At 41.1% G+C, this 25,596-nt stretch overlaps 1 protein-coding gene across 1 annotated transcript in view; it reads left to right on the forward strand.

The window, feature by feature from the left end:
• The first annotated feature begins 1,038 nt into the window (after positions 1–1,038).
• The window catches only part of LOC136877829 (adhesion G protein-coupled receptor E1), a 1,255,385-nt gene continuing 1,230,827 nt past the window's right edge, over positions 1,039–25,596 (forward strand). Inside the window, exon 1 of the mRNA XM_068228756.1 lies at positions 1,039–1,078. The gene's annotated coding sequence lies outside the window, so the exon portion shown is untranslated. The remainder of the gene's footprint in view (positions 1,079–25,596) is intronic.

Consider the following 25,596-nt stretch of genomic DNA (forward strand, 5'->3'; position numbering starts at 1 on the left):
ACTTTTAAATAAACGGTGTAGAGGTGTACCGCCCGGTACACTATTATGAGGGGCCAATGACCTGGCTGTTAGGCCCATTTAAACAACAAACATCACCACTTTTTGACTGCAAGTGTAACTCTAGTATCTGTGCGCTTATGGCTGCATAGGCCACACGTGTACCAGTACGCATACGGATGCCAATTGGTTAATTTTGAGGATTGACTTGTTCTTCTTAATAATATTCCTTGCATTTTCCACAGTTTATGGGGTTTGAACTTAATAAGGATTTAGCCAAGTTTTACCACCGTATTCCCTTCCTGACGCCAACCCTATATGGAAGGATATATTCTGAAGTGCAGTGAGATGAGCACAGAGAATGGTTACCTAGCTGTACTTCCTCTTAAAACAAAAATCACCTCCACCTGAGACGAACACAAACACCTGGTCCTCGAATCAGTGGAATTAACCGTTCGCTGTTAAAATCCTCTACCCGTCCGCGAATCGAACCCAGGGCACTCTGAACCGAAGACCAGTACACTGGTCACTCAGCGAAGGAGCCGGAATAAACTTTTTTCAGCTTACCCCAGTTATTTTGGGGTCACTGGGTTCACCAGGCTCCTTTAGATTTTGGATGTGGGGTTAAAGCCAGATGCCCTTCCGATGCCCACGTGTCTTTGGAGATGAAAATCTCGACTCAGGATCGATCGATATTCGAACCTCAGCCTTCGGGGTGGGAAGCCAGCAGCTAAGCCACTGAGACAATCTCTCCATTCTTCTTCGTTTACACCAGAAACAACAACAATAAAGGAAATTTTCGTATGATTTAAAGTTGACATTCCATGCAGTGATAGGTTGATTCATTGGTACACGTAGAGAGGATTAATGGGGCGAATCCTTGTCACACCCACACTTGGTTCACGAGTTTGAGTAACAATGCTGGGGTGTTGTCCATTGTTTTTGCCCGACTTAGTTCCGACGCATGCGTCCGTATTCTCCCGGATGGACCACAGCTGCTGCGCCGAGCGAGCCGCATCTCATCTCAGATGAGTGGGAGAGGTCGACCGGTGCGGACGATACGGGGAGATACAGGTCACAGGTAGGCACTGAACAGCTCTGCTTGACATGTTGCTCATTACAGTACCTTCCAGACATAGCCCTCAATACTCCTGGCGAAACTATAAAGTGTGCTTTACTGTTTATACTGCTCTGTCAGATCAATGTTGTTTGTGTCATTTAACAATAATTACTGTCAAATATTATATTTCACGAATTACCTCTCCGTGATCACTATGCAAAGTGATTTCTTTCGATAGATTTCAAAATAGATGAGAACGTTAGTCTAGTAAAATTATCTCACGTGCATGATTTGATGTTTTCTGTAGTTACTTAACTTAAAGAAATATATGGCAAAAACATTTTGCGATTTTGATGACAAAATTAAAAAAAGAATTGAAATCATTACTAATTTCAAAATGTAAGTAACAATCTGAGCTCTAGTTATCATGTTGCTTAATACCTACCGTAGTCTGACATAGTTTTGGGTAATATTAAAAACGCAAATTCAACCATATCCACATTTTAACGCCTTAAATATTGCTATACTTTTAGATTCGGGCTTACTGTTCTGTCAGATCAATGTTATGATTTTTGTACTCAACGATATTCCTATTCGTTCATTTTGCGAGTGGATTTTCTCCAATATGTTTCAAAACAAATAATATTGGTCTATTTAAATTGCTTAAAGAGCATGGCACAGTATTTTCAGTAGTCATTAATCTAAGAAAAAATGCTTGGCAACAACATTTAGCGATTTTGATAGCTAAATTAAAAATGATTGTAACCCTTACACATTAACCCCATGTCACTACAGCCCTGAAGGGCCTTGGTATACCAAGCGACCGCTGCTCAGCCCGAAGGCGTGGTGTCGTGTGGTCATCACGACGAATCCTCTCGGCTGTTATTCTTGGCTTTCTAGACTGGGACCGCCATCTCACCGTCAGATAGCTTCTCAATTGTAATCACGTAGGCTGAGTGGACCTCGAACCAGCCCTCAGATCCAGGTAAGAATCCCTGGCCTGGCCGAGAATCGAACCCGGCGTCTCCGGGTAAGAGGCAGGCACGCTACCCCTACACCACGGGGCCGGCCCCTTATACATTACATACGATAAAAATCATATTTGGTCCATATTCACAAATTACAATTAAAATCTAGGATTTTTATCCACCCTATTCAATACACTGTATTGTTAACACTAAAATTAACACATGGATGTTTTAAAGTATAGACAAGTTTTTCACAAAAGTAGATCGCAATGAGAGGACATAACTCTTAAAAATAAACAAACTTTTCACACGAGTGTCTTTATATTTTAATTGTTTTATAATATTTGTATGTACTGATTATCGGAAGGATCGAAACATATCTATGCTTTAAACTATTCATGCATTAATTTTAGAGTTAACAATATTTTGTACTGAATATGGTGGATAAAAATCCTATATTTTAATTATAACCCTTACACATTTCAAAATGTAAATAAGAATTTGACAACGAGTATAATACTCATGAATTTTGTAAATGGCAAAATTTTGGGAAGAATGTATTCATATTAAAATAAACCATCACTAAGATATTAGTGCTTATAAGAAGAAAATTCAACCAATTTTCCGTTACAAATTCGTACAAGGCTGTTTAAGTACTAACTTATTCGACATTATACTTCTAAGTCTGCATATACAGTACATATTATGTATTATCTGCGGGAAAGTCATTATTATTATTATTATTATTATTATTATTATTATTATTATTATTATTATTATTATTATTATTATTATTATTATTATTGGGACTATATAGTTATGAAAGATGCCAACAGAAGAAACACGCGAGTAAAATTCTGTGTATTTCCTTCTCCTTGTTTACTGCAGTTTGTTCTCTAAATCTACCTGTTGTTTAGAGTGGTACTTCCACGACTCGTAAGTGTAGATAAAATAAGTTTTTGGGTCAAGGCGGAACTCTTTAAATTAGCCAGATAACTTTTCTCCACGTCTTATGAAAAAAATCTTGTGAATTTTTTAAAGTGCCTCATTCTGTTTAAGAAGAGCAAATTCCTTTCCCGTAGAAACCATCATTAGTTATTTTCTTATCTATATATCAAACGTTATCCACCTCTACTAGAACTTAATAAGAGTGTATTTTCTCAATGTCACATGCGCATTGTGCGTGTCTTGGAGTTATTTTTTTTCATGTTTACTTAAGGAATTTCACGTGTTTTCTGTCACGACAAAAGCGAAGAACCTTATTATCATGTGTACTTGTTTGTTGTTTATTGGTATTTGAGGCTTAGAATGTATTTGGCCATTATCTTCTGTGTGTGTGTGTGATTTATTTGGTAACTTCTGTTATTGTGAGGTCTACTCTAGATTATACAATAATTGTTTGTGAGTAGGATTAGGGAAGGAACTTCAAGTAAATAATATTCCGATATAACATTTGATCAATGAATGTGGAAACTTTTGAAGAAATCTCCTTACTATGTTTCTTAAAGAAATAGTAAGTAATTCTCCTAGGATATCAGAGACTAAATAAAACTTTCTGTTTTTAAAAATGTTATTTGCTTTACGTCCCACTTACTCACTTTAACGATTTTCTGAGAGGCCGAAGTGCCGGAATTTAGTCCCGCAGGAGTTCTTTTACGTGCTAGTAAATCCACCGACACGAGGCTGACGTATTTCAGCACCTTCAAATACCACCAGACTGAGCCAGGATTGAACTTGCCACGTTGGGGCCAGAAGGCCAGCGCCTCAACCGTCTGAGACACTCAGCCCGGCTAATTTTCTGTTTTGTTCACACACGCTACTTCAGATTTTTGAATGTTATTTTCAAGATGTCAAATGTAACTTTTATTTTTCGAAATTATTCGTCTTCTTTCGCAATTAGGCTCTCTGCGGCCGGCAATTACGATAACAAAGTCCAGTTTTACGACCGGATGCCCTTCCCAACGCCAACTGATTTTGGAGGGGTGTATTCAGTATTGACCAGAGCCTGCGGTGTAGGGTAGCGTGCCTACCTCTTACCCGGAAGGTGCGGGTTGGAATCCCGGCCAGGACAGGGATTGTTACCTGTATCTGAGAGCTGGTTCGAGGTCCACTCAGCCTAAATGATTACAATCGAGGAGCTTTTTCACGGTGTGATGGTGCCCCCGGTCTAGTGAGCCAAAAATAACGGCCGAGAGTATTCACCGTGCTGACCAAACGACACCTCATAAACTGCAGGCGTTCGGGCTGAGCAGCCGTCGCTTGGTAGGCCAAGGCCCTCCGGAGCTGTTGTGCCATGATTTTTTTGTATTCACTAGCGCGTGTTACTGTGTGATGTGTTCTATGTAAAGTAAGATGTGAATAAATAGATTAGATACACAGTCCTCGAGCTAAAGGAACAAACTAAGTCCGTACGTCCGTACTCAGGAATAATTTACGGAGGGGCTAGGATTTGTGAAAAAGGGGGGGGGGGTGATGTTCTTCCGAAAACAAAAAATGTAGGTACGTTTTATTTAAACTTCCAAAAGGTTTTGTGGAAAGAAAAGTTTTAAATAGTTTTAGAGGAGTACCTTACACAATTCAACGGATGAAGTAGAAAGGTAAGTTCATAGCGGAATGATGAATAGAACATCCTTTAACAGGTGCGTGCAGTGAGACATAAATATTTCTGTTATTTGTTTAAAAATGGAGGTAACAATATGCTTCACTCTACCTATTAATATTTAGAGGTTTGATTGATTTTAAAAAATCTTGTAGCGGCTCGATAACATGGGAATATCACTATATGTTCATTGAAATTGATTTTTATGGTGCAGAACGTATTAAGAACATAGAAAACAAACAATCCGTATGTGTATGATGTATGTTCAGTCCTCAGCCTGAAGGCTGGTTGGATCCTCAACATTATCATCAGCTGTCATAGATAGCGTAGGCATCACTGAAGAGGCGCACTAGGCATATGAGGAGTGAGATAGTTTCCCGTTGCTTTCCTCACCAAGCCAGAAGTTGCTATTACATCTCAGTCTGTCAAGCCTGCATCATCCGACCCTATGATCAACATTTTCACACCATTCATAACAGGAACTGGCTGCATAAGGAATTGCATTACTATCATCGCTCATACCTCAGTCACTTTCATATTGTCAAAGCCAAGGATGAGACTGAGACAGATCTATGAAAGTAAAAAAATTGCTCTAGCCTATACCAGAAGACATAGTGCACTGTAAACACTAGGTCTCGCCAGCTAGGGTATACAGTCCGTATATCTCACCAAAATTAAAATTTCCATTTATGTTTCCAGTAATTTTGTTATTTATATTCATAGATAAACATTTTTAAGATGACACAGATTTTATAGGTTAAATTCCATTGTTTATTTTGAAAATGCTTGTTTTTATAGTACTAATTTATTGTGGGCTATTTCAAATCCGGTATATGCCGCTTATATTTGTCAAGTTCATTTTTATTTCGGAGGAGGTTCAAACAACCCTAACCGCCCCCCTAGGTGCGACCTTGGAACAAACCAAACGCGGCTTAAGTCCACGACCCGGCGAGATCCAAGTGGAGGTGACAGAACATTAAAAGGCGAACAAATTGTACTTAAACATGTCAGGTTTGCAACCTAATAATTTCCGAAAAATTCGAGGAATCTGCGATTCCAATGCAACACATGAATACTTGGAGGGATACACGATAATCAAGCGGAGTGGTGGCCGAGTTGTCACCGTACTTGTCTACGAACCTCGACCTCGACGACGTGAGTTCGAGTTTCGTACGCCTGTTATCTTCAAGGATTCGTGTGGTTCCTCCCCTCGTTCTCGTTTCTCTTCATAGTCGAGTCACAGGGACGTGCGCGCAGGCGGGGAAGCAAGTACCTGCCCCTCCGGGTGTGTTTCGTTCATACTAGATATCTCCACCTCCCCTCACTCTTCAGGTGTTAACATGACAGACAGAGTGTAAGCAGGTACTGGGTGGTTCTGAGAGCTCTACTGATTTCTTGCCTAAAATGAATATTTCTGGCCACGAGATACTAAATATATCCAGCGTACATAAAATTGCTGTAAGATGTGGCATAAGATGCAGCGAAGAGACATTTAATTTCTAGCAGGTTGCATGCATATGTTTAAGACAAGACACTGCACAGCTGATACACACGGTATAACATTTTAACAGGTAACGCATGTAAATTTGCATACGCGACGCGTGGTCCATTGAGATCTATATAGGCTCCCAGGTGCAACTTCACATTACTACAAGTCCTTTGGCACATGTGCACAAGAATGTTGTTGAATTCCTCGTTTATTGCGGTACAAAATCCTGCAATGCTGTCGATTCTATAACGGTACACCTTGTCTTTCAGATAACTCAGGATCGAACCGGGCATTCCACAGGTTCTCTCTGTCGATACACCGATAAGGAAACTGTTCGTCGAGCTATCCCCGAAATGTGCGAGCATAGTGGGATGGGGCACCATCCTACTGAGACCATATTGTGTTCAAGTCGTATCGATGAAGCCATAGAGGATGGAGAGTGTCCGTTAGTAACTCCTGCGTGTCTCCCGCATACGGACACTTAAGTCTCTGGTAAGACCGCTCCAGTGTATGGGACCCTCACCAGGACTACTTGACACGAGAATTGAAAAAAAAATCAAAGGTAAGCAGCACGATTTGTTCTGGGTGATTTCCGACAAAGGAGCAGTGTTGCAAGCTTTGAGTTGGGAAGACTTGGGAGTAAGGAGACGGGATGCTTGACTAAGTGGTATGTTTCGAGCTGTCATTGGAGAGTTTCCGTGGAATGAGATAAGTAGAATAATAAGCTTTTAAAAGCAGGAAAGATCATAATATGAAGATAAAGCTGGAATTCAAGAGGACAGATTGGGGAAAATACCCATTTACAGGACAAGGGGTAGGGAATTGGAATAAATTATCAAGGGAAATATTCGATAAATTCAGAAGTTAATTGAAAATGTTTAAAAAAGGATAGGTAAACACTGATAGTGTATCTGTCACCTGGGCGACTGCCCTAAATTCAGATCATTGATGATTGATTGATTCTGTGAAACTTACTTCGAAACTGTCATCTACCGGACACTTCCATAACTAGCCATAGCTATAATGCAATAGCTCGATTAAAATTAAATGTAAAATATTCGATCATGTAATATATTAATATATAATATACTATTAATACCATAAATAATAATATTATAATTAATATGTTAATATAATAATATTAATAATAATAATAATATTAATAATATTAATAATAATATTAATAATAATAATAATAACTTGTCCTGACTGACTGACTGATTCATCATCGCAGAGCCAAAACTACTGGACGTAATGAAATGAAATTTTGGGGATATATTCATATTAAGTTGTAGGTGCTCGCTAAGAGAGGATTTTTGGATATTCCTTCGCTAAGGGGGTGAAAAGAGGGGTGAAATTTTAAAATGAGTGTGTCTATATCTCGAAAGTTTAAAAGTTTACAGATGTAAAAATTGGTATTTAGAATCTTCTTTAAAAATAAGGAAACACGTATTTTTTTGTTTTCAGAAAATCCCAATAGGAGGGGTGAAAAGGGGTGAAAATGGGGAAAATGGGTTGAATGCCCTTAATCAATATACCAGTACTTATATCTCAGAAACTGAAGATATTACAGACCTGAAAATTGGTACTTTTGATCTCTTTTAAAAATAAAGAAACACGTATTTTTTTGTTTTTGAAAAATCCAATTAATGGGAGGGTGAAAATGGGGTGAATTTTTAAAATGAGTGAATCTATATCTCCAAACTTTTAAAGTTTGCAGATGTAAAAATTGGTATTTAGAATCTTCATTAAACATAAAGAAACACGTATTTTTTTGTTTTCGGAAAATCGCAATAGGAGGGGTGAAAAGGGGTGAAAAAGGGGTCGAAAGCCTTTGATGAGGCTACATATATTTCAGAAACTGAAGATATTACAGACCTGAAAATTGGTGTTTGGGATCTCCTTTAAAATAAAGAAACACGTATTTTTTTGTTTTTGGAAAATCCAATTAATGGGGGGGGTTAAAAGGGGGTGATTTTTTAAAATGAGTGTATCTATATCTCAAAACTGTTACAGTTTATAGATGTAAAAATTGGTATTTAGAATCTCCTTTAAAAATAAAGAAACACGTATTCTTTTGTTTTCGGAAAATCCCAATAGGAAGGGTGTAAAAGGGTGAATAATGGGTTGAATGCCTTTAATGAGGCTACTTATATTTCAGAACCCGAAGATATTACAGACCTGAAAATTGGTATTTGGGATCTACTTTAAATGTAAAGAAACACGTATTTTTTCGTTTTTGGAAAATCCAAATATTGAGGGGTGAAAAGGGGGGTGAATTTTTTAAAATGAATGTGTCTACATCTTAAAACTTTAAAATTTACAGATGTAAAAATTGGTAGTTAGAATCTCCTCTAAAAATAAAGGAACACGTATTTTTTTGTTTCCTGTAAATCCCAATAGGAGGGGTGTAAAAGGGTAAAAAATGGGTTGAATTCCTTTAATGAGGATACATATATCTCAGAAACGGAAGATATTACAGAACTGAAAATTTGTATATGGGATCTCCTTTAAAAATAAAGAAACACGTATTTTTTTTTAGTTTTTGGAAAATCCTATTAATGGCGGTTAAACAGAAGTGACAAATTGGGGTGAATTTTTTGAAAGATTATCTTGGGAACGTAAAATGTTACAGACGTAAAAAGTGGGTGTTTGGAATCTCCTGTAAATGTAAAGAAACATAGGTGATTTGTTTTTGGAAACTCCACTTAAGGGGAACCCAAAAGGGGTGAAATTTTAAAATGAGAATTTTTACAGTATATCTAAAAAACTTAACATGTTACAGAAGTGAAAAATGGTATTTTTATCTCTATTAAACATAAAGAAACGTGTATTTTTAATTTTCGGAAATACCACTTGGGTGGAGGGGGGGGGGGGTGAAAGTGACTGAAAATGGTGTTGAATTCTTTTAATTAGGCTACTGATATCTTAAAAATGAAGATGTTACAGACGTGAAATTTGATATTTACAATCTGCTTTAAAAGTAAAGAAACACGTATTCTCGGAAAATCCAATGAAGCGGGGGGAGGGGGGTGAAAGAATAGAAAAATTAATTGACTTTAATTGTATGAGAATATATACATCTAATAAAAACTAAAGTTGTTACAGACGTGAAAATTCGTATTTGGATCTCCTTTAAAAACAAAGAAAAACGCGTTTTGGGGCGGAAGGCATCTTGGGGGGCGGGAGTGTAAAGGAGTTGAATTCCTTTCATGAGGACACACAAATCAAAAACTGAAGAAGTTAGAGTCGTGATAATTGGTATTTAGAAGATCCTTCACTATTAATGAAACAAGTATTTTTTGCGGGAAAATTCACTTAGAGGGTGGCGGGGGGGGGAGTAGTTTGAAATGAAGTGACAAAAGTAAATTATATTTATGGGGATACTTATATCTCAAAACTGAAGGTAATAGACGTGAACATTGGTGTTTGTAATCTCCCTTAAACATAAAGAAACACGCCTTCTTTTAATTTTTTTTTGGGGGGGGGGGGGGCAGTAAAAACTAACGGCGGTGGGGTGTAAAAGGAGGTGAGGCCAATTGATTTTACTGTTCTTAATGTACTTATAAGGATCCTCCGTTGCTCAGGCGGCAGCGCGCCGGCCTCTCACAGCTGGGTTCCGTGGTTCAAATCCCGGTCACTCCATGTGACATTCGTGCTGGACAAAACGGAGGCGGAACAGGTTTTTCTCCGGATACTCCGGTTTTCCCTGTCATCATTCATCCCAGCAACACATAATAGTAATAATAATAATAAGAAGAATAAGAATAAGAAGAATAAGAACAACATTATTATTATTATTATTAATAATAATAATAATAATAATAATAATAATAATAATAATAATAATAATAATAATGTTCCGGACCGTCGTCAAATGTGCGGACCGCGCTGGAAACGGCTCCTGGACGGGTAATGACTAAGAATGCAGCCGGCCGCGGGTTCAGTGCAGCCAAGGCTCCCAATAAGATACCACGCCGGATCTCCTGAAGGATTTTATCCAGATTAAAAATGATTATAGGAATATACGGTATGTCAAAGATTTACGGACCCAACTGACCGGGAAGAATACCTGAGCCTAGCCCGGGAAGTACGAAATCGATTGCTGGAAAGGAAGATAGAAAAATGGGAGGAAACGTGCCGTAATCTAATAGAAAACGAGTCAGATCGGGAATTTTGGTGGATTCTCGCTGAAAACGTGTCAGATCGCGAATTTCGGCGGATTATATATCTAAAACAATAAGCATTCAATTATAAATTTCAGTATAATACCGTAGCGAAGCACGGGTACCATGCTAGTATATATATATAAATATGAGCCACCTAGAATGTCGGGACAAAAATCTATTTTCACATTACGTTGATTCAAATGTAAGATACGAATTACTATTTCTCGAAAATATCGCCCAAGTCTGTAAATATCCCTGTAATTTATATCTCCTCTAGCACCTTAACATGTCGACCTTGAAGTGAATACCTGTCTAGATTAGATAAACAGCCTCTTATAGTAATTCCTGTTTTCCAATACAGTCTGTTGGTTTTAAAAACCCACTTCATATCCTTCATAAGTTTAGCGTGCTGGCCTTTGGTCACTGGGGTGCCGGGATCGATTCCCGGCCGGGTCGGGGATTTTAACTTCGTCTGGTTAATTTCTTCGGCTTGGGGGTGGGTGTTTGTGTCCGTTAAGACCGAAAGCTAAAATGTTTTTAAAAAAATCCTTTCCAAATAATCAGCCATTTGCCGCGCACTTTTGTCGTTCAGCAATTGTCAGATTTTTCAAACTTGTGAAAATTATGAGCAGCGTATCAAACTGGGAAAACTGTTCTTCAAATTACAATTTGCTTTACGTCACAGCGACACACATGGGTCTTATGGCGACAATGGGATAGGAGAGGGCTAGGGGTGGTAAGGAAGCGACCATTTGCCTGGTGTGAAAGTGGGAAACTACGGAAAACCATTTTCAGGGCTGCCGACAGTGGGGTTCGAACCCACTATCTCTCAAACTGCTCAGCCACTTACTCGGTGGAAAAGGGTTTAGGGAGACATGCCAAATGATGAAGACAGTTCGTGAGGCCGAAGAAAACGCAGCAGGTCAGGTCCAATGTGAAAGAATTGTTGATGGTCTTATTTTAGGTCTATGGTGCTGGGCACCATGAATTCTTACCATAGGGTCAATTGGTGAATCGCTTGTTTTCAGACGTATGCGAGGGAAAATTTATGGAGAAAAAGAGCGGACTTGTGGAGGAACAACTCCTGGAACCTCCACTATGACAACACGACATCTGTTGACTCCTGTACTATTGACGGACACAAATGGAACTGTGCTTCTACATCTACCCCTAATCATCTGACCCAAACTGAAATTCACACTGAAAAGACGACAATTCCAGTAGATTGAATGGGGCAACTAAAATCTTAAGGGGAACTGCGTGAGATCCCCTGAATTTACTTCTTTTTGGGGGGAGGGGGTTAGGAAAGGCCTAGGAGTTGGAATGAAGCGGCCGTGGCCTTAATTAAGGTACAGCCCTAGCATTTGCCTGGTGTGAAAATGGGAAATCACGGAAAACCATCTTCAGGGCTGCCGACAGTGGGATTCGAACCCACTATCTCCCGGATGCGAGCTCACAGCCGCGCGCCACTACGCGCACGGCCAACTCGCCCGGTGCCTGAATTTACTACCAGGACTGTTTCTGTAAGTCGAAGTCGTCTCAATTTTTATGACTGTGTTGATGGGGTGAAAGTTCCTTATGGGAATTACTGTAAATTCCTAGGTGTAAATATAAGGAAAGATCTTCATTGGGGTAATCACTTAAATGGGATTGTAAATAAAATAACATGTTTATGAGGGTATTTTGGGTTGTAGTAAGAATGTGAAGCAGAGAGCATATAAGTCTCTAGTCATCATCATCATCATCTGTTTACGCTCCAGGGTCGGCTTTTCCCTCGGACACAGCGAGGGATCCCACCTCTACCGCCTCAAGGGCAGTGTCCTGGAGCTTCAGACTCTTGGTCGGGGATACAACTGGGGAGAATGACCAGTACCTCGCCCAGGCGGCCTCACCTGCTATGCTAAACAGGGGCCTTGTGGAGGGATGGGAAGATTTGAAGGGATAGGCAAGGAAGAGGGAAGGAAGCGGCCGTGGCCTTATGTTAGGTACCATCCCGGCATTCGCCTGGAAGAGAAGTGGGAAACCACGGAAAACCACTTCGAGGATGGCTGAGGTGGGAATCGAACCCACCTCTACTCAGTTGACCTCCCGAGGCTGAGTGGACCCCGTTCCAGCCCTCATACCACTTTTCAAATTTCGTGGCAGAGCCGTGAATCGAACCCGGGCCTCCGAGGGTGGCAGCTAATCACGCTAACCACCACACCACAGTAAGTCTCTAGTAAGCCCCCAAATAGAGTACGGTGCAATGTATGGGACCCTCACCAGGATTACTTGATTCTTAAACTGGGAACGTTCCAAAGAAAAACAACTCTATTTGTTCTTGGTGATTTGCGACAAAATTGTAGTGTTAGGAAAATGTTGGAAATGTGAGCTGGAAAGATCTGGGAGAAAGGAGACGAGCTGCTCGTCTAAGGGATATGTTCTGAGTTGTCAGTGGCAAGATGACATGTAATGAGATTAGTAGACGAATAGCCGGGCTGAGTGGCTCAGACGGTTGAGGCGCTGGCCTTCTGACCCCAACTTGGCAGGTTCGATCCTGGCTCAGTCCGGTGGTATTTGAAGGTGCTCAAATACGTCAGCCTCGTGTTGGTAGATTTACTGGCACGTAAAAGAACTCCTGCGGGACTAAATTCCGGCACCTCGGCGTCTCCGAAAACCTTAAAAGAGTAGTTAGTGGGACGTAAAGCAAATAGCATTATTATTATTAGTAGACGAATACGTTTGAGCGGTGTTTTAAAAATAAGAAAGATCACAATATGAAGATAAAGTTGGAATTCAAGAGGAGAAATTGGGGCAAATATTGGTTTTTTAGGAAGGAGATTTAGGGATTGGAATAATTTACCAAGGATGATGTTCCATAATTTTCCAAATTCTTTGCATTTATTTAAGAAAATGATAGGAAAACAACAGATAGGGAATCTGCCACCTGGGCGACTGCCCTAAATGTACATCAGTGGCGAAGTGTGTTAGGGAGCGTTGTGTTAATAGATGAGGGGAGCACTTGGAAGGAGACAAAGCTAACTAAGCTGCTTGTGAACCCTCTGAAGACTTATTTTAAAAGCTCTTCGATTTATTTAATAATAATATACAGGTAGATCTCGTTATACGCGATAGTTATGTTCCGCGGAATTGCCGCGCATACCGAATTCGCGTAATTTGAGAGTCATTTTATACGTAAAATATAGGGTTAGGTTTCCGTTCACTCACATATTACGTTTAAAGTAGCAGAGATTCTTAGTAATTTTACAAAAAGTAACCATTATCATGTTTCTGAAACCCATTTTAATGCAAACTTTATACACTTAAAAATTTAAGATTGAAACACACAATAATAAACTGGTCTGCATACTAGCTCTTGGCTTTAGCTTGAATAGCAGCTCCAGAGAGAGGCTTGTGTTGTTGTGATGCTCAATCCAATCCATTCTTTCCATCGCTTCCGAGCGACATTTGGTCACTCTAGTCAGTTAGTATAAGATTGAACAGTTTTTTGAATTGATTCTGGATTGTCGCGAATAGTTCTCACAGTGGATTCCCAAGTTCCAAAGCACGCTGAATGTCAAAAACACGCTCACCTTTCTCATAGCGATCCAAAACTTCTTTGTTTCTAACGAATACGACTTTTTTATACGATTCTTTCCTTCGACAGGCACACTTTCTTTCCTTTTATACGGCGTTCTAAATATGAAACCTGTGCAATTAGACAGCTCTACTGAAATGGCGTATGGCATTTAGTGCCGGGAGTGCCCGCAGACATGTTCGGCTCGCCAGATGCAGGTCTTTTGATTTTACTCCCGTAGACGACCTGCGCGTCGTGATGAGGATGAAATGATGATGAAGACGACACACACACCCAGTCCCCGTGCCAGAGAAATTAACCAATTAAGGTTAAAATTCCCGACCCTGCCGGGAATCGAACCGGGACCCCTGCGACCAAAGGCCAGCACGCTAATCATTTAGCCATGGAGCCGGACTTCAGCTCTACTGAACTGAACTGACGGATAATGAATCCGCTTATAACGGGGTTTACCTGTATATCCTTTAATGAAACACACAGGAAAGTGGATGGCCTGAATGGACATCAATTCTTGCTGTATTCACTACAAGTTTCGTTCTTTTGAGGCACGTCGTTAGATGATACTTGGTACACCTTTGATAACATAGTTGTCACTCGGGCTGTAGAATGTTCTGTTCGAAGATATGTTTTGGTGAGTCTCGTTATTATGTACCTTTGATCTTGGTTCTCACTGATCCACGTTCTGTCCATCATGGCGTCAGAAATACAAAAGTGTTGATCGATCTCTCTCCTCTTTGCTTGTCTACACTCTAATTGGTGTATATATAGTCCTGTGGCTGGCAATCATAATCTCACCCTGAGGTCCTCTATGTATACGGTCCGGCAGAAACAATCTACCACTTTCAACGGTTGGCAGCATGTACGGCCCTGCAGTGGGGATAAATCCGAGTAGGCTAGCGGGTAGCAGGGAGGGTGCCATTTTAGTTACTACGGAGCGTTGGACCACAATTAATCGCGCTTTGTGATTGAACCGTATTTCAAAAGTGTGGTTGGTACGCAGAGGAAGTTTCAACAACAGTTCAACATTGGGAGACATGGAGGAGTACCAGTACGGAGGTGGGTTGAGCAGTTTCGAGCTACCGCAAGTGCCACGAATAGGAAGCCACCGGGAAAGCCAAGGACAGTGCGCAAGCCAGGGAATGCTATTGACAGGAGTCCTAGGCGTTCAGTAAACAAACATGCCGCGGCGCACTCGTGAAGAGGTCCAGGCAATTCCACCTGAAATGCTGGTGAATGTAACGGACAGCTTCGTTCGTCGACTCCATGCGTGCATCGCAAAGGACGGTGGTAACCTAAAAGATGTGATTTTCAAAAAATGAAAATAAAACATGACTTGTGTTAGTGTGTCACAAAGTGGCATTATGTTACCTACCAATTTCCACTCTAGTAGTTTACATTCCCTATTTAGCGTTACCATACTAAAATGGTAGATTGTTTCTGCCGGACCCTGTAGAAGGATTCTTTCGCTAGCGCGTAAACTTATTATTTATTTATTTGGTTTATTTAATAGGCCTCCAAAAGTGTGCTCTTGTAACTACTTGTCGTTTCATCACACTGCAGATATCACGACGCAGTTACTGAACAATACCACATCAAATCAAGTACAAATGGTATATTTTTCCATTCACGTCAAACCACTACGATTGGAATGGAACTTTATTTTATTTGCTATGCCTCTAGAAATATCCTGTTAGCTCTATTGCTCTCTATTTACCGCTTGGTCGACTGCACGGACTATTTACATGAGTATTCGATTAGCAGATCAGATAGATTACCTACCCACTCATCGATCACAATTAGTTGGGATAACAGACTCTCTATTGGATTACAAGTGGACTTTAGTAAATGAGGTGCCCTTCTCCCAATAACCAGAAAGTGGGTGCGAGCTGTGTTCAGATCTGTCGTACTCACTTTCACTTGTTATACAGGGGTGAGGGAAAAATAGCTCCACATTCTGAGTACTGTGTAAATAAACATTGCGATAAACATTGCGATATTACAGCACCCTTATCCAATAGGTTCATTTAAAAATGGTCGAGGTATTATCGGCACACATTTTAGCGATAGATTTGCGTACGGGGGTGAGGAGTAAGGAGGGAGCTCTCCCGGTTCCGGTAGTACTGCCAACTGAATGGAAATGAAATCTGAATTGATTTGTTCTACAGAGAGGGAAAAATAGCTCCACATTTTGAGTACTGTGGAAATAAACTTTGCGACATTAGAGCATCCTTATCCCATAGGTTCATTTAAAAAATGGTCGAGGTATTATCGGCACACTTTTTAGCGATAGATTTGTGTACGGGGGTGAGGAGTAAGGAGGGAGCTCTCCCGGTTCCGGTAGTACTGCCAACTGAATGGAAATGAAATCTGAATTGAATCGGTAGTATGATCGATCGATATTAATTTTCATCATCATCATCTGTTAACCCTCCAGGTTCGGTTTTTCCCTCGGACACAGCGAGGGATCCCACCTCTACCGCCTCAAGGGCAGTGTCCTGGAGCTTCAGACTCTTTTTTTTTTTTTTTTGCTAGGGGCTTTACGTCGCACCGACACAGATAGGTCTTATGGCGACGATGGGATAGGAAAGGCCTAGGAGTTGGAAGGAAGCGGCCGTGGCCTTAATTAAGGTACAGCCCCAGCATTTGCCTGGTGTGAAAATGGGAAACCACGGAAAACCATCTTCAGGGCTGCCGATAGTGGGATTCGAACCTACTATCTCCCGGATGCAAGCTCACAGCCGCGCGCCTCTACGCGCACGGCCAACTCGCCCGGTCTTCAGACTCTTGGTCGGGGGATACAACTGGGGAGTATGACCAGTACCTCGCCCCGGCGGCCTCACCTGCTATGCTGAACAGGGGCCTTGTGGAGGGATGGGAAGATTGGAAGGGATAGGCAAGGAAGAGGGAAGGAAGCGGCCGTGGCCTTAAGTTATGTACCATCTCGGCATTCACCTGGAGGAGAAGTGAGAAACCACGGAAAAACCACTTCCAGGATGGCTGAGGTGGGAATCGAACCCACCTCTACTCAGTTGACCTCCCGAGGCCGAGTGGACCCCGTTCCAGCCCTCGTACCACTTTTCAAATTTCGTGGCAGAGCCGGGAATCGAACCCGGGCCTCCGGGGGTGGCAGCTAATCACACTAACCACTACACCACAGAGGCGGACCGTTAATTTCCTAAACCTTTATTTTCTTAAGCCAACAACTGTGTCACACACACATTATATAATATTTCTCGATGCGAATCTTGTTCTTAGCATGGATTCTATAGTTTGGCTTTGCTGTGTAAACAACAACAGTACTAGTGCGTAAAGTGTACGCCAGATGTCGCACGGCGATGCATAATCGATTCATAGTTTGTGTTCAAAGGTTGCCAATACGAATCTCGAAGATTGCCGAGGTCTACTGATTCAGCACTAGGGTGTAAATCTATCGCTAAAAAGTGTGTCGACAATAGGTTATCCTATCGTTCGGTGATGGTGACTGGTGGTGATTATACCGGGTGGTACAGCTGCCCCTAATTTTTCCCAAATATATGCAGCCAGCTAGGAATTACATGTCTCTTAGTCCAATCTTGCGCAACATATTACAGAAATTTTATGTGCAGTTAGGCCGATATAGACTTCCCGCACAATGCAAAAACGGTACAAGAGGCAGTGAGACCCATCTCAAAAACACTGTATCATTTTTACGTAGAGCGGAGTCCAATACTCCAGTATTGTTTTACGATATGTTACTGTACTGTACAAACCATAGCCACTCTTTTAGCCGTCTGTAGAGAATTGCGCGCCTGATTGGTTTTCTTTCGACAGAAAAGGGTGGCCATAGTATTATATAAAACGTGAGAGGTTAGGACCAATTACAGACGTGCCAATTCACCGCCATTTTATACAGTCTCATCACATCCAAATTGATAGAAACGTGTTTTTTACGGTATTTTATATTCTATGGCACGCATTTTCTGTACAGCAGATATGATAGCTTATGCCATGTAATTACTGCCATTACAGGGTTCAATAAAGTCTTAAAACAGGACCATAACGCTGTAACACACCAGTAACTTTACGAAGCGAGAACTTTTGCTCTCCTCGTAAATACAGAGTTGTAGGAGCTAGACGTTCACTCAGGAAGTAGCTGCAGGTAATTACGCTTGAAAGCTGTACCTTGATAAGCTTCATGAAGCAGTGAGGGTTCGAAACCTTAATGAGATATCCCATTATTTAATTTTAATTTCGCACTCTTCTAGGCATCCTTTACGAAGACCTGACTTTTCTCAAGTCTCAGATATTCTTCTAAGGAAGTTATAATAAATAGACAATAATTATCGCCACGTAACCACCGACTGACCGCCTCTGTGGTATAGTGGTTAGTGTGATTAGCTGCCACCCCCAGAGGCCCGGGGTCGATTCCCGGCTCTGCCACGAAATTTGAAAAGCGGTACGAGGGCTGAAACGGGGTCCACTCAGCCTCGGGAGGTCAAATGAGTAGAGTGGGAGGGGGGGGGGTCGATTCCCTCCTTAGCCATCCTGGAAGTGGTTTTCCGTGGTTTCACACTACTCCTCCAGGCAAATGCCGGGATGGTGCCAAACTTAAGGCCACGGCCGCTTCCTTCCCTCTTCCTTGTCTATCCATTCCAGGATTGTTTTACGATATGTTACTGTACTGTACAAACCATAGCCACTCCTTTAGCTGTCTGTAGAGAATTGTGCGCCTGATTGGTTTAAGAGGCCATTTTATTTCTACAGAAAAGGGTGGCCATGGTATTATATAAAACGTGAGAAGTTAGGACCAATTACAGACATGCCAATTCACCGCCATTGTATACAGTCTCATCACATCCAAATTGATAGAAACGTGTTTTTTACAGTATTTTATATTCTATGGCACGCATTTGCTGAACAGCAGATATGATAGCTCCTCCCACAAGGTGCCTGTTCAGCATAGCAGGTGAGGCCACCCTGGCATGGTACTGGTCATGCTCCCCAGTTGTATCTCCCTACCTAGAGTCTGAAGCTCCAGGACACTGCCCTTGAGGCGGTAGAGGTGGGATCCCTCTTAAGGCATGCGTAGTTATGGTTTAACTTATTAAGGTTTAATTTCCTTAAGTCTCAAAAGTCACTTTTCACCTTTATAAAGAAAACATACATCATAAAGGAATAATAACATGCGACTTTTATATGGCGAACGGCTACAACGAATGGAGCACACTGCACTTATTGTCAGTATTATGACACACCTATTCAATCAAGCAACCGCGGACTTTCGACTCGAAGAACGACTAAAATTCATACGTGTAGCACATGAAACAGCACATAATAATCTTTACAGCAAAGTGCGGGCAGATTCCACCACATAAGTTGCAGCAAGCAAGAATTACTCGCCTCTACCGCACTCAGATATGCATTGACGAAGGAGGTGGTCATTTTGAACATTTCCTTCATTAATCGAATGGCCATACACTAGCCCATTGCACCTATGTCGATAATAGATTATTTTACTGCAAACAGCTCTTTTAAGAGATACTTAGAAATGAACATAACAGAGTACTTGCAGTATCAGAACTGATCACCATGATTTAGATTTGTCTTCAACAACTTACGCGAACATTTAACAACGAAATAAAATAATAGTCGTGTATCGGACTCGAAGCCCCGAGTAACCAGCACCGCTTTCCTCTAACTTCAAGCACGTTCAGCTATCACGAGCTGTCGTTTGCCTGTGTCATATCAACGCTATTTCTAGCCATTCAGCCATCATATTCTCTGTACATGAAGTTTGTGTGATACAGAATTTTCACGATTCTTTACAATCCTTCGGTATTTTATCGTTAATTGTGATTTAGTTGACGCGAATAAACAAATTATAGAAAGCGTGGTAAGACCAGACATCGCTGTGAGTAGCCAAGGTCAATGTCTTTAGGTTGGGGTATAATCTGAGAGTTGCATAAAACTGATTGAATAGGGGCAGTTGTACCACACTGTATTTCTTCTCGCGGTCTACTCTTGTTCCTTCCCGATTCCGACAGCATTTTCACGTCCTTCATCTCTCTTCCCCTTATTTTCCTGGATCTTTATTTATCAAAAGTCACAACTCTTCCTTTTTTTTTTCTCATTAGAGTTAAAAAGGAATGGTTATCTTTGTGTACTTGCTCTTAAAGCGGAACTCCTGTAACAACTTGAATTGAGTACTCATTCTGCGGTCAGTTATCACTGGAGCGTTATTATTATTATTATTATTATTATTATTATTATTATTATTATTATTATTATTATTATTATTATTATTATTCATCTTTCTTTGTTCTTAATCCGTTTACCGTTATGGGTTGGTTTTCCCCTAAGGGTCAGCGAGGGATCGCACCTCTACCGCCTCAAGGGTGGTGTCCTGGAGCGTGAGACTTCGGGTTGGGGATACAACTGGGAAGGAGGATCAATACCTCGTCCAGGCGGCGTCACCTGCTATGCTGAACAGGGGCCTTTTGTCGGGTGGGGATGAGAAGTTTGGAAGTGATAGACGAGGAAGAGGGAAGGAAGCGGCCGTGGCCTTAAGTTAGGTACCATCCCGCATTTGCCTGGAGGAGAAGTGAGAAACCACGGAAAACCACCCTGAGGATTTCTGAGGCGGAAGTTGAACACCCCTCTACTCAGTTGACCTCCTGAGGCTGAGTGGATCCCGTTTATTATTATTATTATTATTATTATTATTATTATTATTATTATTATTATTTATTTATTTATTTATTTCTCATAAAAGAGCAAAGCCGTTTTAATGTTATTCTTTTATCGATCACGTAAGTAAGGTTAACCGAAGTTTATATACCTCTGCTGACACATCATGCATTGAGATGAATGATTCAGACAGAAGTAATGTTTCAGCTAATGATAAAAGTAATTCCTCTCAGCCTGTGTGTAACCATTGCGGGCAACTCGGGGGGGGGGGTCAATATTCATATCTCAAAAGCACATCCGAATGAGCACCGAACACGGCTAGTGAATAGACAGACAGCTGGGGAATCGAACCACCAAGTAAATACTGACATAAATTTAGGAACATCTGTAGAACAAGTGCATGAATCTAGAAAAGAAATAAAACAAACAAAACACACATAACTCGTACTACCAAGAGCAAATGGTGATATGGAGGGAAAGGCTACAAGGTGACATCAATGATTCTGAATTTTTCTTATTTGTAGAACACTTTCTAAAGTTTCTGTCCACTGCAATTGATTTTTTGCCTGCGCCTAAACACCCAGCAAGGAAATTTTACGAGGCGCGAAAAAAGAAATCGTATGTTAATACGGAAAAATGATATAAACAAAGTTCAAATCCGCAAAGGTCCGCTAATAGGGATAGAGACGAAATAAATATTTATATCAGTTGACTCAATTTCAGTTCCACAATCAACGTAGGAAAGCAGTTAGAACTGTCCTTCATGAAAACAATGAAAGATGTCTGATTAATTCGCAACATGTATATGGCTATTTCCATGAAATATTAGGACATGAAAATAATTCAGTGAGAGAAAATTATCCCCCAAAAGTGAGTGAAGCTACACAAACGGTTTACAATGACACGTTTAATGATACTATATCTAAAGACGAAATACAGTTTGCAACAAGTAGAATTGCGGTGGACCCTTCACCTGGACCAGATTACGTCATCGTTAGAGCTATTAAAAGTGACATCGCTTCCGAGATAATTGCCACAATAGCCACTTGTATGCTTCAAACAGGACAGGTACCACCGTGTTTTAGAAAGGCAAGAACCGTTCTTATACACAAGGGAGGTGACCCTGATGACATTGCAAACTGGAGACCAATCACAATATTTTCTGTTGTTAGGAGAGTAATTGAGCGAGCTCTTGATAAACGCCTGAGAGAATACGTTGCTTTTAATCCACAACAACGGGGATTCATATCTTCAGCCGGTACACATATCAATACTTCTACACTCGATTCGGTTTTAAATTCCTCGAAACTGAACAAAACTGATCTAACAGTGATTTTTCTAGACGTCAGAAAGGCGTTTGACAACATTGGGCACCTTCATTTACATGAGACCTTGAGGACATTAGGAATACCTGAGAAATTAAAGGAACTAATAGTCAATCTCCAGACAGGAAACACTACAAAAATAGAAACTATAACTGGAAAGACAGCCACCTTAAGCCGAAAAAGGGGTGTTATGCAGGGATCACCTCTTTCTCCCTGTCTCTACAATCTAGCAACAGATCATATTTTAAACGAACTAACTGAAGACTCTCTCACAAGCCACTATGGATTTTCTTTAGTACCGCATCTTCCACCTTTAACGATCATGGGTTTCGCTGATGACTTGGTTGTCATAGGAAATAGTCGAAGAGCAGCACTTGAGCTCTCGAATATAGTCACAAGGAGATTTCATGAAATAGGGCTTTATATCAACCCAATGAAATCTACGGCAATCTGCATCGAACGCGGAAAGTTAATCGAAGACCCAGCTGAATTTAAGAGCTATGATATATCGAGTTTGCGACGTGGGGAAACAATCCGCTATCTGGGAGTTAACTTTTCAAATGAAATAACTTTTCAACCTACACAGGAGCTTAAAAAATTACCGAATAAAATGGAGAAATTGGTTTCTTCTCCACTATTACAGGCTGACCAGAAATTTAAAGTAATAAACACTGTTATATGCCCATCTCTCATATACCCATTCCAAACTATCAAGCCAGAGAAGATTCCGAAAAAGTTCCTTGCTGATACAGACATACTAATTCGAAGTGCTCTTAAGGAAATTCTTCAAATACCTGCAGACATTCCTAATGGAATGGTCTACAATGAGAAAAAATATAAGGGGTTGGGACTCTTCTGCGCCACTTGGGAAGCTCATCTTCAGCAAATTAACATCTGTAAGGTACTATTAAGCTCAGGTGACGAATACATCCGTGCTACAAGAAATCTGAAAGAAGAAATAACTCTCTCACTACAATCCCTCAATGTCCCTCCATCTGACAATTTGCTGCATCCACGCCTAGAAATAACAGATGCCAGGAAAGTGAGAAGAGTACTGAGAGAAAGGGCATTCAGTGAGTGGTGTAACTTTCAGCAAAAAGGAAGAGGTGTATGCTTGTACAATGAATATACTCCTGCCAACTCCTGGATTCGAGACCATCAAGGCGTATCGCGTAGTGAATGACGTGAAGCAATTAAGATGACAGCAAACATTTCAGCAGTTAGATCGGTACCAGGAAGATCTCAGAACGATTCCCTTTGTAGGCACTGCCTCAAGGAGATTGAAACTCTTGCGCATGTTCTGGGATCTTGTCCTCATGGTGAACTTTTAAGGAATACGCGTCATCATAACATTCGCTCGTTAATTGCGGCAACGCTAAAAGACCATGGTTTCCAGGTATTTGAAGAGGTTCATGGCTTAGCGGACAACGGAAGCCACAGAAGGATTGACATCATTGCTTTCAAGAATAAGAAGAGAGGTTACATCATCGACCCCACAATTCGCTTTGAAAGCCATAAGTCGCAGCCCTCAGATGTTAACCTAGAGAAAAGGAATATTTACTTACCAACAATTCCTTACTACAGGGATAAATACTAGATAGAGGAAATCGACATAGTAGGTCTGATGATTGGAGCAAGGGGAACGATTCCCGCTTTTGTCGATAATTTCTGGAAACAGATGTCTCTGCCAGTTACAGCGTTACGGGAGATTGCCATCATAGCCTTAAGGGGCTCACTGATAATTCTAAGAAATCACTGTTACAATTAGGTTACCTTCAACATTTATCAAGTACAGTATATCTATTTATCTTCTAAAAATAAATGTAAAAGTATACTTTGTCGCAAGGCAGCCTCTGCATGAGAGGAAGTATTTCGTAAAAATAAAATACAAAATCACAGTCATCTCCATACATGCCATGAAGGTCCCTGGAGGGGTGGAAGTTAAGGCTTCCACTATCCGTAACCTCGGCACGTGATGGGAGTAGAGTGGTTAGCTCTACGCCCGGTCGCCTTTGCCCCCAGGAATTAAGCTGGTACTCATTTTAGGTGCAAGCTGAGTGAACCTCAGCGCCATGTGCACCTCCGGAAGAGGAACTCTCCTTTCTTAAATGTTTCGTCTTCCTGACGGGGAACTGAGCCTCGGCCAGGCAGCCTCTACAGTCGCTATACGCATGGTGTTTTAGACGTTCCACCCAGGTACACTTCTCGCAGAAACAGTTGAACCTATAGATATCATGCTCGTTGTGCGTATTCAAAAGATTTGTATCAACGTATCAGGTGAACTACATTTTGATAATAATGAAAGAAAGTCAAAACACGCATCCAAGTGGGAATCGTCAGTAAAGAGGGAGAGATATATTTTTACGATCTGAAGCGTAATCTGCGCTCTGCTGCGTTACAACAAGGGAGCTTTCCGCTACTTTGTAACAGGAGTATACCCTCACACAATATAGCTCAAGGACATTGTTTGGAATTGTTTAATCAAAACAAGGCAAAGTGATTAAAATTAGCCGGGCTGAGTGGCTCCGACGTTTGAGGCACTGGCCTTCTGACCCAAACTTAGCAGGTTCGATCCTGGCTCAGTCCGGTGGTATTTGAATGTGCTAAAATACGCCAGCCTCGTGTCGGTAGATTAACTGACACGTAAAAGAACTCCTGAAGGATTAAATTTCGGCACCTCTGCGTCTCCGAAAACCGTCACAAGTAGTTACTGGGACGTAAAAACAAGAACTCTGTTGCGATATTATATGCGAGGAACATAAAATTTCATGCGCTTATTCATTTTTTGAGTGACTACACATTGGTTTTTTCGTCCGCACAATATACCACACCGCTTATGATTTTTACTGTTCTACTTGGCTTGATCAAGTAATGAAATGAAGGGTTGCCTAAGTTCAGGATGAAATAAATCGTGTCGTAGCGTGCGTTTGCATTTTATTCCTGAACAGAAGTGTATATAGAATGGAACTCAATTGTGAGATCACGTTCACCTGGAGTCTCCAACCAGCTCGGTTCTAGCCGACTCACTGTATATGTCACAGAGAAACACCGCAATTCATATTCCGCACAAAGCAATATTTGTTTCACTTCCGCAGCCGGGACTGATCTCTGGCAGCTGTTCCCCTGTCACACGTTTTTGTTTCCCTTTGTGATTTACAACCACCTCTCTCTTGCCTTATTCGTATCTTTACACCTTGATTTTAAATACCGTAAAAATCTCATAATTGATTTTCTCGTTTTGATTTTCGCTAAATGATTACAGTTTACCGCGGAAGCATGCACGATAAGGTCATTGACAGGTGGAGACGGTTATTCTTGTTTTAAGAGGAAGTACAACTGGGCAACCATCCTCTATATAACACTAATTAGAGGGAAGGAATGGAAGAGATCCGACACTTCGATAAATAAAGGTATCGGCCAAAGGAATACAAGGCCCACGAATGGCGTGAAAATGAAAGATTCTCTAGGATTCGAGTGCTCTAATACCGTCGAGGTCGGAAAAGAATAAGTTTTAACCAAGGGAGGTTGGATAGGATAGATTAAAGTGAGGAGCCCGGCACAAGTAAGTGGAAGAAATGCCAGGACTCAGCTGCGGGTCCTGTGGTCGCTAATCCACGCTCCCAAGTCCAAAGCCTCTGGGGTTTATTTTAGTCGCCTCTTACGACAGGCAGGGGACACCGTCGTTGTTATTCTACCACTCCCACTCACAGGAGAAGAGGTCAATGACAGGACACATTTCATAAGTCTGC

This window comes from Anabrus simplex, chromosome 7 (assembly GCF_040414725.1).
Source record: "Anabrus simplex isolate iqAnaSimp1 chromosome 7, ASM4041472v1, whole genome shotgun sequence".
NCBI lineage: Eukaryota > Metazoa > Arthropoda > Insecta > Orthoptera > Tettigoniidae > Anabrus > Anabrus simplex.